This window comes from Meriones unguiculatus, chromosome 20, assembly GCF_030254825.1.
Source record: "Meriones unguiculatus strain TT.TT164.6M chromosome 20, Bangor_MerUng_6.1, whole genome shotgun sequence".
Lineage (NCBI taxonomy): Eukaryota > Metazoa > Chordata > Mammalia > Rodentia > Muridae > Meriones > Meriones unguiculatus.
This window is the reverse complement of record NC_083367.1, coordinates 15,057,392-15,074,143: the sequence shown is the minus strand read 5'-3', so window position 1 is coordinate 15,074,143 and position 16,752 is coordinate 15,057,392. Positions and strand designations below refer to the sequence as shown.

The window sequence follows — 16,752 nt, the reverse complement described above, 5'->3', positions numbered from 1 at the left end:
TTAAAAATCAAACCACAGAAGTCCTAAATAACAAATAGTCAAAGAAAATCTGTAAAATAAAAATATTTTCAGCTGATGGGAAATAAAATTATTTTTCAATAATTTATAAAATATAAGGAAAGTGTCACTTGAATCCAATTTGAACCATCAACTGCATGTATTACAGAAGCCAGGAAGAACAAGATGGGAAGGATGAGGAAAGGCTGAGAAGTGGTGCCGAAAAGGAGCCCGACACTCCAGGGTGGGACAGGACGATGTGATTGCTACAGAGTATGCAGATAATGTGCTAAGTACTTCAGAAGGTGAAAAGGCTGACTGTGGATGTGTTGACATCACAGGAGTGAAAAACGTTTAAGAAGATAAAAGTTTTCCCATACATGAATGTACTTGTACATACATACATATGTACTAAGGATGGCTTCTCGGTTCTTCCAAGTGCTGCCCTGCCCTTCCAGAAGGAGATTTATAGAAGGACCTGGTGCAGCTGCTCTCAACCTGTGTGTCACGACCCCTTTAGAGGTCAAAGGACCCTTTGAAGGAGTCACATGTCAGATATTTACATTCTGGTTAACAACAGTAGCAAAATTGCAGTGATGAAGTAACAACAAAATGATTTTATGGTTGAAGGTCACCACAACATAAGGAACTATACTGAAGAGCTGCAGCATTAAGAAGGTTGAGAGCCACTGATCCAGTGTCTAAGTATATACAGTGTATAATATAGAAACTTAAAGTATGGACATGACTGTAAACGTCATCTCTTTGCTACTTAGCTTCACTGTCAACTTGACACAACCCAGAGGAGAGAACCTGAGAGGAGAGTATGGGTTGAAGAATTTTCCAAATTACTTTGGCTAGGGAGCATGTCTGTGGGGGATTTTCTTAACCGAGGTGGGGAGACCTAGAATGGGCTACATGGCCCTCCCGTGGTGGGGATGGCTGTCCAAGAGTGAAGAAAGCTAGCCGATGCGCAATGGGTCAAGTGCAGCATCTGTGCGCTCTGTGCTTTTACCTGCGGGTGTGAGACTAACTCCCTGCCTTGACGTCCCCTCGATAATAGACTGGAACCTGGCAGCCCAAGCCAAATAAGCCCCCTTTCCCCTACGGTGCATTTTTTCAGGGTATTTGTCACAGCAAGATAGATGATTATGAGGACAAGGTATTCTAGTGTTTCTCTGTCGTCGCCAAGCCTATGGATCATTAGAGGAATTTGTCAGGCCTCTCTCTTGAGAGTCTGCTTCTGGCTGGTCTCAGGTGTTCCTGGGGATCTCATTTTTAACAAATGTCCTCAAATGATTCTAAAGACTGGTTAACTTTATCCTATCTGTCTCCTCACTTGACAAGCCAAATCTGATGTCCCGGAAGGTAGCAGAATTCACCAAATGACATTCACTAGCTGATGAAATTAGCCAAAGAGCAGAGACTTGACAACTAAAATTAATACAGGCATCTTTAATTTTTTTAGAAAATAGCTTAATGTTTTTATAGTCCTAAAGAAAACCAGGTTTTAAAAATTTACAATGTAAAAAAAATTTTTTTCAACATGAGTAAAGGTATAATAAATAAATAAGAATCAGCCATAACTGTATCACCTCCAGGCAAACTGTCAAATTTGATGACTCTGGCTTATTTATTTGTATGGCTTTACTCATAGGTTAAATATATCATATTATATTATTACCCACAATATTCCTTTTTTCCTGACAGTCAAGCATTGAAAACAGGACTTTATGGAAGGTGGACCACTGAGCTACAATCCCAGGCCACAAAACTCTTTTTACCTGTCTTCAAATAGTTACGTTGATCAGCTTTGAATTTCACTTCAGTAGACAAAGATAAAGTTAGAGAGCCATCTTTCCTTTGCTATTTTCCAAGGTTTTTCTGCATAACCTCACTAACCATGGTGAGCTTTAGGCTTGTGCATTAGTTAGGGTTCTATTGCTGCAAACAGACATTATGACCATGGCAACTCTTATAAAGGAAACATTTAGATGAGGCTGAGTTCAGAGGTTTAGTCTGTTATCCTCATGGAGGGAAGCATGGTGGCATGCAGGCAGACATGGTTTAGGAGTTGTATCTGGGAGTTCTATGTTGTGATCCACAGGCAGCAGGGAGTGACTGTGAGACACTGAGCCTGGCTGGACCTTCTGAAATCTCAAAGCCTGCCCCTAGTGACATGCTTCCTCCAAAAAGGTCAAACCTACTTCAACAAGGTCATACTTCCTAACAGTGGCACTCCGTATGAGCCTTTGGGGGCCATCTTCATTCAAACCACCACAGCATGCATGTACAAATCGACTAGCAAATGGTGAGGGCAATAGGTTTGAAATTGCTGTTTCTCATCATAATGGCTCCGACTCCACTGGACATGATGTGTTTCTTAGCTATGTGTCATTGCTCTTAGATTTCAGAGCATCAAAATGAGATGAGACATTCAGAAGAGCATATAGTACCTCAGATCTTTAGACATGAATGTTTGGGAAGAGTGACAACTACCTCAGAAATCCTGAACATTAAAACCGGCCTCTGCTGAGTGAGCCAGCTAATCGTTACCTTCCGTGGTTTCTACTACCAGGGTTAATGTAACTTTACATCCTATTTGAAATCTAAAGCAAATAATAAAATGATCAGAGATAGCAACTAGAGTGCAGAGAAAGAAGCAAATTAAAATTAGGAAATGAAGGTGAGTGGGCACAAAATTAAGATCAAATGCCATTTCCCAAAAGAAGCCATCTCTGAGCATCTATGCATGGATTCCCTAAATACACTCCTGGCAAATATTTCTTTTATACAGGTATTCATTTACTTTCCCTTCATAATGGACAACACAGTTTGATGTGTGCTCATTGGACCTGCTATTTCATAGTCAGAGTCCAAATCATTTTAACTCACTATCGAATCAAAAATGTTAAGTACAATCATAGTTATAGCTACTATGTATGATAAATCATTAAAACAAATGAATAAATAATGGAAATATTTTATGTAAATTTAAAATATTTTATAGCTCTTTTTTAAATCAAATCTTTGTCTATAAGGCAAGCAGGTGTCCCTACATGAACTATAGAACATCTTGAGTATGGAAAGGAGAACAAGTTCTTCACTTTTCTGATCATAGCTCTTTTCCCAAGATGTACAGTCTGATACATTCGGCTTACCAAAAATAGAGCTATTATTTTGGCTGCTTGCCTTATCCTTTAAGTAGTCTCTGATTGTTTCTAAGACCTGTTCTCCTAATAAAATGAAAACTTTGAAAATTTTCAATATCATAATATCTAATGATAAAATTTGGCTAGTCAACCTGAAAATTAGAGAACTGAAAGAAGAAATAAGAATATTTTTATCTAAACATTGAGATTCAAGATTCTTTAGTCATTTGTTCTTCATGCAACTTGTACAATTTATTAGTTAAAAATTTTCTTTACGTTTTATCCCACCATTTATCCAATGTGGTTTTGGAGTACAAAATTTTAATATTCTCAACTGGATTACTGAAAGTATGTATGAATTTTATACCCAGAAGCAAAGGCTTTTCTCCAATCTATCAAAATTCTTAATGTTAATACATGTCTTATCTAATCATTGATGAAGAAGAATAAGATCACTAAGTTCAGGTGAGTGGAATTTTCTATTACACCCATTCAAAAGTTACATTTTACTGAAAAGAAGTTCTCAGGTTTTTTTTTTTTAAGGTTTATTCAATTACTATTATTTAAGAACAGCATGGAGGACTCAAGTATGCTTTGATCAAATGCCTTTATGTTCTAAGTAATAGTTTTGATTAGAATAATGCAGTCAATAAACCCATTCTCAATTATTTTTAGAATTTCCTTAATTATTTGATAATTTTTATTAAATCATTTATTTTATTAATTACAGTTTATTCACTTTGTATACTTCATTCCCTCCCAATCCCACCTTCCCTCCCTAATTTCCTCCCATGCTCCTCTCTAAGTCCACTGATAGGAGAGGTCCTCCTCCCCCTCCATCTGATCCTAGCCTACCAGGTCTCATCAGGAATGGCTGCATTATCCTCCTCTGCAGTCTGGCAAGGCTGCACGCCCATCACGGGGAGGTGATCAAAGAGCCAGCCACTGAGTTCATGACAAAGACAGTCCCTGTTCCTATTACTAGGGAACCCACTATAATTTTTAATTTGCATACAGCGTTTACCTAATTTCAAGTGTTAACACATACTTAGATTCTTGAAACCACCATCACAGAATGATCTCATAAAGAATCTTTAAAATTAGGTATTCTCAGCATATAACTGTCATGTGACCTAATAAAAGCAATTTAAAATTTTATCATTAAAACACTTATATCACACATATATAGCATGCATAACACACATATATATAACACCCACATATATAAGTACTGATTTGTGAATCATATTATTGACACATTCTTCTATATGATCAGGAAATTCAAAACCAAAGCATAATAAACTGAATGTTATTCTAGTTAACTTGTCATTTTATCCCAAGATAAAGTCATTTTCTGGTGTATACGTTGGAAACTGCTTGCGGTTTCTCAGATTCCAACCATATGCTAATAATAAACCTGGGAAATACCATGGAATTACTCTAATTTGAGGCCCTCGAGTGCAGAGAGGTGCTAGTTTCCTGTTCTGCATTCTAGTCCAGGTGCTTGTGTAAATGGGCAAGGCCTAATGGAATAGCGGCAGAACTTGTCCAGACAGTGAGGAGTGCTTATGCCATAAGACTATAATGTGCAATTTTAATTAAAAACCGTTGATGATTACAAATTTTGTCACTCCCTGCTCTAGTGAGTGTTCTTTGTTTTCATCCAGCTCAGTAAGCTACTTCTATAGAGTAGTTTCTCAGTGCTGAAGCACACCAACTGTGCCCGTGTGTCTAACGATGGCTTGTACACTAAGTCGCTATAATTTTAGGTAGGTAAGGTTAACGACCTGAAGAACTTCACTGTACTCTTCTGCTTAGCAGTGTTGAGAGTGCCTAAGTACTGAAAAACAATTGAAAATAAAAGCAGGGCACATTGAAAGCCTCATTATTTAGCTAGAACTATCCTTTCACTGAACAAACTAATAATCAGTTAAAACCTGACATCGCCCAGTTCCCTATGCTCAGGGGATAAGGCACTACATATTCTTGAATTTAGTGATTTCTACTACCAAATTGAAATCTGTATGAACAATGAGGAGTCAGACATCCCTTCCTTGTGGAAAGCCTCTGCTTCACATTAACACACAACAACCTTTCCACAAGGCACCACACAGGCTTCAAAATAGGAAGATGGGGTAGACATTAAGAAATTAATAGTAGAGCTATTGCCCCCTCTTCTTTTCTGCCACATTTGGACAACTGTATTTGGTAATTCTTGGAAATCAATAATAACCAAGCCAAACGTTGGCAGACCTTTTGGATAATTTGACTGATTCCTGGTATCAGTCTAGAAAGCAGGAGTGATCACACTCATCACTACAGAGCATTGAGCAGATGAGCAGACTAGTTTCCCTGGGTCTGCCTTTCTCACTCCACTCCCATTGCACATCCCTGTCATGTGGAACACATGGGGTTCTAATATGATAATTCAGGTTTGGGAACAAAGAGAAAATGAGGCTAAAAATGAAGAGGTAAAAAGAAGATAACCATCAATGAGATACAAAAATAGAACACTCTATATTTGAAAATATATTATCTACTCTAAAGGGATGGAGACTGAAGAAGCAGTGCTCAGAAAGAGCATCTCAGACATCTGATGATTAAAAAAATGCAACATACAAGTCTAAAACTGGCAATGAAGTTGCTGCTCAATATACTCATCTAGGGAATAAAAACCAACTGTTCTAGAGTCCCTGCAAGCAAAGCACGGGGTAGGAGATCCTTCTTGACTTAATTATGAAGTCAGAGCCAGGGTGAAACCTGGGAATTGATTTTCAATGTCCCTGTAGGCAATGGTGATGCTTTCCAAAACTGAGGACCACAAGAAAACAATAGGAACTTAGAGAAGATTTTTTTCTTATCACATAGCCAACTTCAAATCAATTATTATTTTTAAAATGCAGATACCACAAAAGGATGTATGTATGTAGGGATATATGTATCATTAGGGTGTTAACTAAATGTTGTCTGGAGAGGTGGCAAGTAAGTGCCAGCAATGAACAAATAATCACTTGAGAAATGTACAAAGTCCAGCTAAGAAAAATCTGAGTTCATTTTGAAAAGGGTCTACAGAACAAGGGTTTTGACAAGCATTGTGGAGATGTCATAAAGAGGAGTTGGGTGGCAGCAGAGAGGCATTGATGCCATTGTAATTCCTTCAGCAATGAGGTCACACAAGAACACATACTCAGCACAGTCTATACTGTCACTGCATGGACCTTCATATGGATGCTTCAGAAGACTGGAACCTGGACTTGATAAGTAACCCTTTTTTAATCACTGGGTGGTAAATCATGAAGAACCAATGTAAGTCTTTTGGTCACATATCCAAAAGCAATGGATAGATCATGTTAGAAACTCTTAGAATCAGTGAGGAAAGAGTCACGATCTTGCAGATACAAGTCAAAGCTTCCATTATCTACCACCGTCTATTACTCAATATGTAAATTGATGAAGTTGATATTGTAGATACACAAATTTATTCCTAGCCTCTCTGCTTGACAGTTAGCCTTCTGTACTCCTACATCAGGCATTATTCCCTGAATCCCTCTACTCTCAAGTTCTCGCTGCTTTCTAAGTCAGATTGATGTGTAAACTATGCAATTCCTTTTCTTCAAATACTCAAGCCTTTAAGGTCTCACTATCTACATTAGCCAAAGACCAATCAAAGAATTTTCCTAAACAAAAGAATCAGATGACAAAAAATATGCTTTATTTTATGCTATGTCAATAAGAGTTAAATTTTCTTTTCTAGGGGAGGTCTAAATCAGCTTAGAGAATAAGGGGGAGGATGGATTTGGCTGCTTACAAAGTTGGCAAATAAAATAAACAAGTTTTAGAGGACATTAAAGAAAAAAACAAAATTTTGTATTCCTCTGGTGATTATGTAAGTATCTCAAACTGTGCTGTGACTATAGTAAGAAGTTGGGGTCCCAGCTGAAACCAACATCTAGTGGGCATGTACTGTAGTCGCAGAGCGCATTAGCTTATATGTCTTAGATCTTAATTCATGCCCCATTTGGCTCTCCTTCATTTCCTACCATGGGAGTCAATGTCATCAGGCCACTCTCTTTTGAGGAATTCTACCACAAATGTTTAGCCTGTGGCTTCCTACTGTTTGTGACTACAGTTAGGGGTAATTAAACTCTCCATTGAAATCACAATGTATAAATCTCATTAATATCAACGAAGTTTCTAACTTATACATGGCATCAAATTCCAACACTTCTAACACAAAAAAAATAGAAAAATAATTTACATAACTTCACTCATTTGCCTGACTCCCTATGACCATGTTAAAGCATTGGGTATGTGTGCACATATTGAATTTAAGTCAAAATTTGGGATAAATGAAAGAAGTTGATATTGTAGATACACAAATTTATTCCTAGCCTCTCTGCTTGACAGTTAGCCTTCTGTACTCCTACATCAGGCATTATTCCCTGAATCCCTCTACTCTCAAGTTCTCACTGCTTTCTAAGTCAGATTGATGTGTAAACTATGCAATTCCTTTTCTTCAAATACTCAAGCCTTTAAGGTCTCACTATCTACATTAGCCAAAGACCAATCAAAGAATTTTCCTAAACAAAAGAATTTCTTTTGTTCTATGGTTAGATATGACTTAAGCGTGTCCTTCAAAGTTTTGCAACTCAGAGAGGTGAGGATAAGGGAGTTGGTAAAATCATTAGAAGCCTATTTGGAGGTGAATAGGACCATCTGGAAAATGAGCTAACTCTGACCTAACACGGTGATTAGTTCTCACGGGTGAGTTTCACGTGTTCCTTGATGCTAATTTTCTACTGGTCCTGATGTTCACAGGCTTCTTCCTTTAAATACAAGTCGCACTTGCTTTTACCAATAAGTAATAAGCAACATAATATTAATATTTGAAGGTAATCAGCCTGCTTACTTTTATTTTAAACAGCATTCTATGGGACTGCCTAAACTCAGAATATTCTGTAGCCTCAAGGAGATGCTGTGGGGACTTGAGAAAAGTGGATGGGTGGGGAAATCAGGAATTTGCAATTCTGTTTAAACAAAAGAAATTGGATTCCTTTCTGCTTTATACATTGTGACTCCATGTAGGATTTTATTTAGGGAAGAAGGTGGGTTATAGTACTTGAAATGTAATCACCCACACCAATGAGAAGACTGATCCTCAGGGCTCAGGTTTCAGGGTCCATGTGGTAGTTTGTACTACCCCTTCAACATTTTAGTTGCCATGGAATAATCTTTGTGTAGATATAGACAGCATACTCCCCACCTTATCTGCTGATGGACAATTGTTTGGCTTGTACCTTCTGCCTGGTATGAAAATGGCACTATGAATGTTAATGTGCAGGGTTTTTCATGGACATAATACTGGATTTATGGGTGATGTGATAAATCTGCATAACCATTGCTACTGTGAGTTTACTCAACTGGTTTCCAAAAATTATCCATTCTTACCAGCAATAGATGAAAAATCTCATGTTTTTGCATTTCCCCTGTTATTTTCCATCATTTTCATTGTCATCCTTACCCCTTTACCTTCCCACCTGCTTTGTCCTGAAACTTAATGATGTTAATATCTGCTTAACTCTTTTATGATTATTTTTATATTTTCTTGGATAAAAAGTTCAAAATTATTTTTTTCATTTTAACTGGATTGTTTGTTTTTTTAATATTAAGTCTCACCTATGCATAGCTCTTTTATCACATAAATGGTTTGTAACTGTTTTCTTTCATCCTTTGGCTCACATGTTCGTTTCATTAATGTTATATAGAGAAAATATATTTCACTTATAGACCAGTTTGTCTTTTCCTCTCTTTACTTATAATTTTGGTATTATAATTAAAGTTTTACTTGTAGCAAATTCAAGATGATTTACTTCTACATTTTCTAAGAGTTTTGCTGTCTAACACTTACATTAAAGTACATGACTCCCTTTGTCTTTTGTGACTGACCTAAAAGCAAATAAATATGTAAGTATCTAGTTATTTTAGTAGCGAAATTAGTATATTTATTTCTGGACTTTTAAATCTGTTCTATCTATATGTCTGTACTATATCACACAGTTTTGATTACCATAATTTTGTAGTAAGTTTTTAAAATGAGACAACAGTATTCTTTTTTTCCAGAATTGTGTTGGATCCTAGGTTCCCCCTTGGCACGTAGTGAATTCTAACCCAGCTTCTCCATTTTTGAAAGCAGGAAAGTGGCAGGATTTGTATGCACAGCATTAAAGCCCTCCAGCGGAATCTGTGCTGCTGCTGTCACCAGCAGAATTACTTCTGAGGTTTCATACTCTGATTCTTCAAAAGTATTTTTGATGTTTTACATGTCTTTTCATTCATTTGCTAATAAAGTTTAGAGTCTTCTGGATTTTCTGTATGTAAGTTTGTCCTTAACAGAGTTAAGCTTTGTTGCCCCCCTTACTGTCTATAAGCCCTTCGCTTCCCTCTCTTTCAGAGCTTCCCTAAGAGCCCCAGAACAGCGCTGAATCGAACGTGTGAACACATGAACGCTTGCATGTGTTCACTGTGATCCCACAAGTTTTAATCACACAGAGAAACGCACACCAGAAGACTAAGAAGCATCCCAAAGGCCTTGGCTCAGATTCTAATATTGCTCATCAGTTTGCAGTTGGGTGAAATCATCTTTAAGTTCCTTGATGCTTTGTCATCTCTCATGTAAAGCCAGCTCACTTTGTAGGCCTTTCAGAAGTGGAATGGCTGAGAAATGTTACAGACGAGGGCCCCATTAGAATGTCTCACAAATGCTCCTGGCTTCAAGACAGGTCTTGTTCTCCCTCCGCAAAGGTAGTCATATATATGCACACATGGGTGTGCGCACACACACGCACACACACAGTGCTGATACCTAAAAGGCCTATACTATCAGGCAACTCACAGATATGACTGTTCAGGTATTCTTAATAGGTAAAAGTCAAGTAACTGGACTTGTCTCTAACGTAATACCAATAAGCCCATCATATTTTCTCCAACGTTTTCTTCCATTTAGAAGGCATCTCATAACAAGAAGAGGGCTTAGGGGCTTAAAAGATGGCTCAGTGCTAAGGAGCATTTGTTGCCCTTACAGAGAGCATGGGTTCCACTCTCAGCATGCACACTGGGATCACATCTGTCTATTCTAGTTCCTTGTTACTGTGTTTGACCTCTTTGCTCATCAGGAATGCATGATATGTATATATGTATGTATACATATGTATATGTATACTATATATAGAGAGAGAAAAAACATACATTTTTTTAAAAAAATCTATTTAGTATACACAGAGAGTAAAATAAGGACTTTTCAAAATATCTAATAGCTAGCCATTGTCTTTTAACTCACATGGTCTTTCTATCAAATATGTCTTTAAATCTCATTTGATCTTTTATTAAGTATATGAACAAAATTAAGCATACTTGTTGCCATAAAACAGGGTCTCGTTTTGATTCTCAGTGGATCTATATTAGCACTTCAGAAATAAAAATAAGTAGATTGATCTTTGTGGATAAAAAATGTTTAAAAGAATATTCTTATAGTTGAGACTTGCTTATTTTGGTACAAGAAACCTGAAAAGTCTTGGTATTGGACCATTTGGGGGGACTGTTATGTCAAATACAATTCTGTCTTTTTGCTATTTCAGATGTAAGCTATCCCATTAGTCTCTGCATAAAGGATGCTCCTAGATTTCTGTCATTAAATTGTGCTTATCATCCTTTCTTGAGTGTTAGGGCTCTTTGTAACACCCACAGGAAGTCCATGAGTAAGTGATTCTAGACACTATATTCTTCACTTGAAATTTAATTTCCTCTATTCTTGTATAATTTCACACACAATTACAATGTATTTTGATCATATCCAACCCACCTCTTGCACAAATTTCCCCAGAGCCCACTCTACATCACCTTTACTATTTTATATATTTTTTGTTTCCTTTATAACCTTCTGAGCGCTGCTCAGACATGCATGGGCATGGGACTACCCAGTGGGGCATGGACAACCTATAAGAGAACACACACTATTATTTTCTTATGTTAAGAAATGGGACTAAATGACCTGACTGTGAGCTAAAAAACATTCCTGTCAATACAAGTTTGATATTTAATGATTCTTACTTTTATTTTTATTATTATCATTTATTATAATTTATTCAATTTGTATCCTAGCTGTTGCACACCTCCCTTGTCTCCTCCCAATCCCACCCTCTCTCCCTCTTCTCTCCCTATACCCCATGTGGGTTCCCTAGTAAGGGGAGCAGGGACTGTCTTTGCAATGAACTCAGTAACAGGCTCTCTGATCACCTCCCCTGGGGTGGTTCAGCCTTGCCAGTCCATAGACGAAGACATTCCAAGGAGTTCTGATGAGACCTGATAGGAAGGGGAGGAAGACCTAACTTTTCACTGACTAACAGCTTAATACTTATTTTGAGAAGTACCATCTTTCACTTAGACTCACCTGGAAATAGCCAAAATCCACCAGAGAGCTACATCTGGTTTCAAGGAGCAGACAAGCACAATCTTGTCTTCTCAAAGAATAACAGCAGAAATGTATGAGAATAGCACCTCTTAATAAGAATATACGTATTGGGAATAAACGTATAAAATAATAGGAATAATCTCTCTGAAGAAGCATATCATCATGCATTGTTCAATTAATGAAATACAGCTGGTCTCATTGTTATGTGAATATCCTATATTTAGACTTCCTAGTGTACCTTTTTTTTTTTTTTTTCATGAAAGAACAGCGAAGATGTATTTTTGCTTTTCTTTCCCTTTGTGGATTTTCTTTACATGTCTACATTGTGTTTTTATTTATTTATTTTATAATATAAGATAAACATACTAAAATCTGTACACCCAAAGAAGCTAAGCAAGAAGGAGGACTCTGGCTAAGACGCTCAATCCTTATTCAGAAAGGTGAATGGGATGGACATTAGAAGAGGGAGGAAACAGGAAACAGGTCAGGAGCCTACCACAGAGGGCCTCTGAAAGACTCTATCCAGCAGATGCTGAGACTCATAGTCACACTTTGGGCAGAGTGCAAGGAATCTTATGAAAGAAGGGGGAGATAGAAAGACCTGGAGGGGGCAGGAGCACCACAAGGAGAGCAACAGAACCAAAATATCTGGGCAAAGGGGTCTTTTCTGAGACTGATACTCTTAACCAAGGGCCATGCATGGAGATAACCTAGAACCCCCACACAGATGTAACCCATGACAGCTCAGTCTTCAAGTGGGTTCCTTAGTGATGGAAACAGAGACACTTTCTGACATGAACTCAGTAGCTGGCTCTTTGTTCACCTCTCCCTGAGTGGGGAGCAGCCTTACCAGGCCACAGAGGTGGACAGTGCAGCCAGTCCTGATGAGGTCAGAGGGAAGGGGAGGAGAACCTCCCCTATCAGTGGACTGGGGGAGGGGCATGGGAGGAAAAGAAGGAGGGCAGGGGGATTGGGAGGGGATAAAGGAGAGGGCCACAGCTGGGATACATAGTGAATAAACTGTAATTAATAAAAGATAAATTAAAAATAAAAACACTATGTGGTTTGGTTCTTAGAGGGAGTTCTTGAGTTTTTAAAAGAGTGTGAATAAAAACTAATAAGTGAAATACAAGATTGTCTTGCTATAAATCATAAGAGGTGGACATGTTCCGATCGCTCCCTCACTATCACCAGACTTGTCCAGTACTTTAAACATACTAATTGTTCAATAAGTTGAGTGTTGCGTGAATGAGAGACAGAAGGAACAAGGCAAGTGAGACCATCTCGGTGTGTGTAGAATGGCGCTTCATGAACAGGTTCAGCAGTATTTGTTGGATGTGCAGCTCTGTTTTAGTGGAAGGCTTTGCTAAGATAGGCAATCAAGGAGCTGGATCTCTGATAAATCTTTAGCTTTCTTTAGTCTAGTGGGTTTCTCTTGGTTTCAGTGAAGATCCCTTAGAAAGAATGGTTACTGGGAATTGTTCTGTAGTAGTTATTTTGTTTTGAAAGATCACTGTCAGTCCCGTTTAGGCAAAAGACACAGTGACTGAAAGCTTTGTTCGGAACTAACATGCATCATCCGTAAGTTCCGCTAAAATGGCATCTCATGGGCAACTCAAATCTCCTTTTTTTATCATCTGTATCTCAAGAGTTAAGTGTGTTTCTCTGTCTTTATAGCTAGTCTAATGCAGGTTATTTTCTGGTTCTGTAAAGTTTCATCCTGTTCTCAGTGGCTGAATATGAGCTATATACATTATTTCAACCCCAAATCATTTGTAAAATCAGTCACTCCACATCATTTTTTATAGCTCCTCTCTATTTTGTTCTCTGGCAAGCTTAGGAAAAGGGTGATTTTTTTCTTTCTTAATCCTCAGAAGGTCTATGTTTTCTGTGGCCTTTCCTCCATTTAAAACTGACTTTGTGATTGTGTTTCAATTTTGCATTCAGAGTTTCTCGTTTTGTTTGATAAATGTTTCCAAGAAATATAATCTCCCCTGTGCTTTTCATTCTTCTCTCCATGAAGGAGCTTTGCCTGAGTAGCAAGGCAGTCTGATAACACTGAAAATAAATCTTAACATCTCTGCCCTGTGATAGACCTAGACTTCAGCCCTTCTTTTACCCCAGTGATAATTGCTTATCAGTACATACAGCCTTACTCATATGCTTCTGATGCCACCGAGGTTTATATCTCAGGGAAGATAGGCAGGAAGTGCTATTCCCTGAATCCATTAATGGCTTTAATAAAAGCCAAACAAAGGATGAATCCTGGGCCAGATTTACTATCTCAAAATGAGAAGGCCATCTCTGCATTCTGAGATGGTTTCTCACAAGGCATCTTTGTTTTGCTTTGTCTTTCTTTCCCCTTGGCCTCAACTTGGCTACCTGGTAAGGAGCATTTGTAAAGTACATTGTTCCAAAGCTGTAAAGAAAAGAAAAAGAAAACAAAAGAAATGTATTTGAAAAAATATGTTCAATTTGTTGACATTTTTCACTTCACCCAGCAACTACAACTGAACTGATTCTCAGAGTGAAACCATCAGAACATACACTCTGCAAATGAACAGGCTTGCCGTCCAGCAGCAGCACACCCGAGAGCGGCTGCATGGCTTTAAAGGGAGAGAAAGAAAAAGCCTGCCAAAGAGAAAAAAGATAGAATTCATACAGACCAAAAAAAAAAAAAAAAAAAAAAAAAGGAGTTGGGAGGCATGTAATTGTGGACACTGGCCACCACATGCCCAGAATAAATGCAGGTTTGAAATAAACAATGGCAAAAAGGAGATAGGAGACCTGAGAAAATGTTTAAATTCCATCTTTTTTTTTCTTTTTTTTTTTTTTACTCTAATTGTCTCAGAAGAATTGAAAAACATAGATATGTCAGTTCTGCCAGGATCAAAAATGTGGTAAGCAAATCAGCTGAGGTCAAAGCAGTAACTGGCTTTTCACTTCCTAAGCACCCATGGAAAAGTGGACAATGCCCAACATGACCATGTGACTCAGGACTCCCGAGTTCTGTGACCTCAGCCTATCAGACCCTCTCAGAAATAGGACTATTACCTTACTGAGAGTCATGTGTGTTGTTTGGAAAACTCTTTTTCCAGGGACAAATACAATAACATGCTGCATTCAGAACCCCTGCCTAATTAAGCACATCATGGAAATTTCCTCTTGCATGCTGAAAGGAGCCCAACCCCATGTGTCTTAAAAGCACCATCCTGTAGCTGTGGCTGCTCATTATCACGGAGCTTCTTAACTAGTATCAGGTTAAAAACTCATGTCCATTTCTGCAGTAAACCCCTGTACCATGGAACCTTCTACCCAAACGCAGAGATGGCTGTCCTGCATGTTACCCTGAGAACGCTTCCCAAAGTTCCCACCTGTACCAGAGTCTCCCTATCAGATCTCACCCTACTTGGCATCAGCTTTGAACTCCAATAAACAATGCCTCTTACTTGTCTTCAAAACCCAGCTCAAATTCTGCTTTCTCTCGGACTTCCTTTAATGATCCACACTGTTCTACCTTCTAAGGAAAAAAAACAGCTGGCAATCAGGCCTAGTTAGTCTCATGGTTTTTACCAGATCCTGGTAAAAACATTAACCTGGTGGACTACCTGGTGGGGTTGTGTATACTGTTAGAAAGTAGGGCAGGAGGGCCTGACCTACTGCACAGCTCTTTTCCAAAGTAAGCACTGAAGAACGCAGACATTCTTCACAAATAAACTCTAAGCAAATGCAGACAAAGCCACGGAATACAAAAGGTCAAATGTTCCAAGACCTCCAGAGTCAGAAATTTGATAACTAGTGAAACAATTTAACCACCAACTGAGGTGCCAGTCATTCACAGTAACTGAGCATAAAAACGCAACACAAAACCGTGATAGCTTTTGAAACTTTCAGCGTCCATATCCAACCAACGGTCAAGGGTTGGTGTCCTAAATGAGTCACATTTGTTGAGGGTAGCTAAACAATTTTAAATTATCTCATCTATTCACTTTCAAGCTGAGATGATTTCAAGCACGTTCTATTGCGCACACAATTTCCTACAGTACCGTGACAGGCTGGGAGAGAAAGTGAATCAGATAAAAACCCCACCTGTGTGTCACTAATTTCTATTGCCTGTTTCTTAAATGTATGAAATTTATGCCATCACCTTTAATACCAGCACTCGAAGGGCAGAGGCAGGCCAATCTCTGTGAGTTCATCATCAGCCTTGTCTAAACATTAAGTTCCAGAACAGCCAGAACTATGTAGTATGACCCTGTCCAAACAAACAGTGTTAAATTTAAATAATACAATGAAATGTATTCTCTAGTGTTTAAGCAAAGAACATAAGGAAAGCATAAATAAATCATGTATGCTTCTTTGTGTGTGGGAACTCCCACAATGGTAAGTGATTAATTCCTACTAGAAAGGATTAGGAAAATACCTGAAACACAAGGCTGAGAATCAAAAGACTAGAGAGCAAGGAGCTAATGCTCCTGATGTCTCAGGGGAATATCATACAAGTTGTAGTTCTCATTCCGAAGGCTAGTTCAGTGGCTTCATTGCTCTAAAACAGAAAACATGCTACCCGTGGGTTAAATAATCCATTCAGTGGATAAATTCACCTCTTGTTTAAATGATTAATTTTCTTAAAATCCTCTCAAAGCAAGCCTAACATTTGCATTTCCTCTGCACTGGTACAAGTGTTCGAAAGGGAATTTCATTTTCAAAGAAAAAATATGTCTACTTTTTACATATTTGTTTCTCTGTGAACATTGGCTTTGCTCTCCATCATAGGTCGAGAAGCGGGGTCGCCGTGTATGTGTATACCTAACACTGCACAATGGACCAAATTAGGATGAGGGATTACATGAAATCAGGATTTTAGATACTTTTGAAATATAATAATGTGGCCATGGTGAGAAGAACATGGACACGTGAAATATTTTCCAACACAAAGAGAAGTCTGATTCCTTTCTCTCATCAACAATCGTAACAGTAGAAAAACCAGTGAATTGGTTGAATTTGCGTTGTACCTCTTTCTCAGTTGTGCTTTCTAATTCAGAGCTACTTGCTAATGGATGAACATCGCTGGTATGGATTTGCCCCCATCTTACATCTTACATGAGAGTGAAAGTCTGAATCTAATTTCTGCTA

General features: G+C 38.2%; 1 protein-coding gene across 21 annotated transcripts in view; it reads left to right on the top strand.

The window, feature by feature from the left end:
- Positions 1–16,752, top strand: part of Lingo2 (leucine rich repeat and Ig domain containing 2) — a 1,357,796-nt gene that overhangs the window by 1,274,823 nt on the left and 66,221 nt on the right. The window lies entirely within an intron of this gene.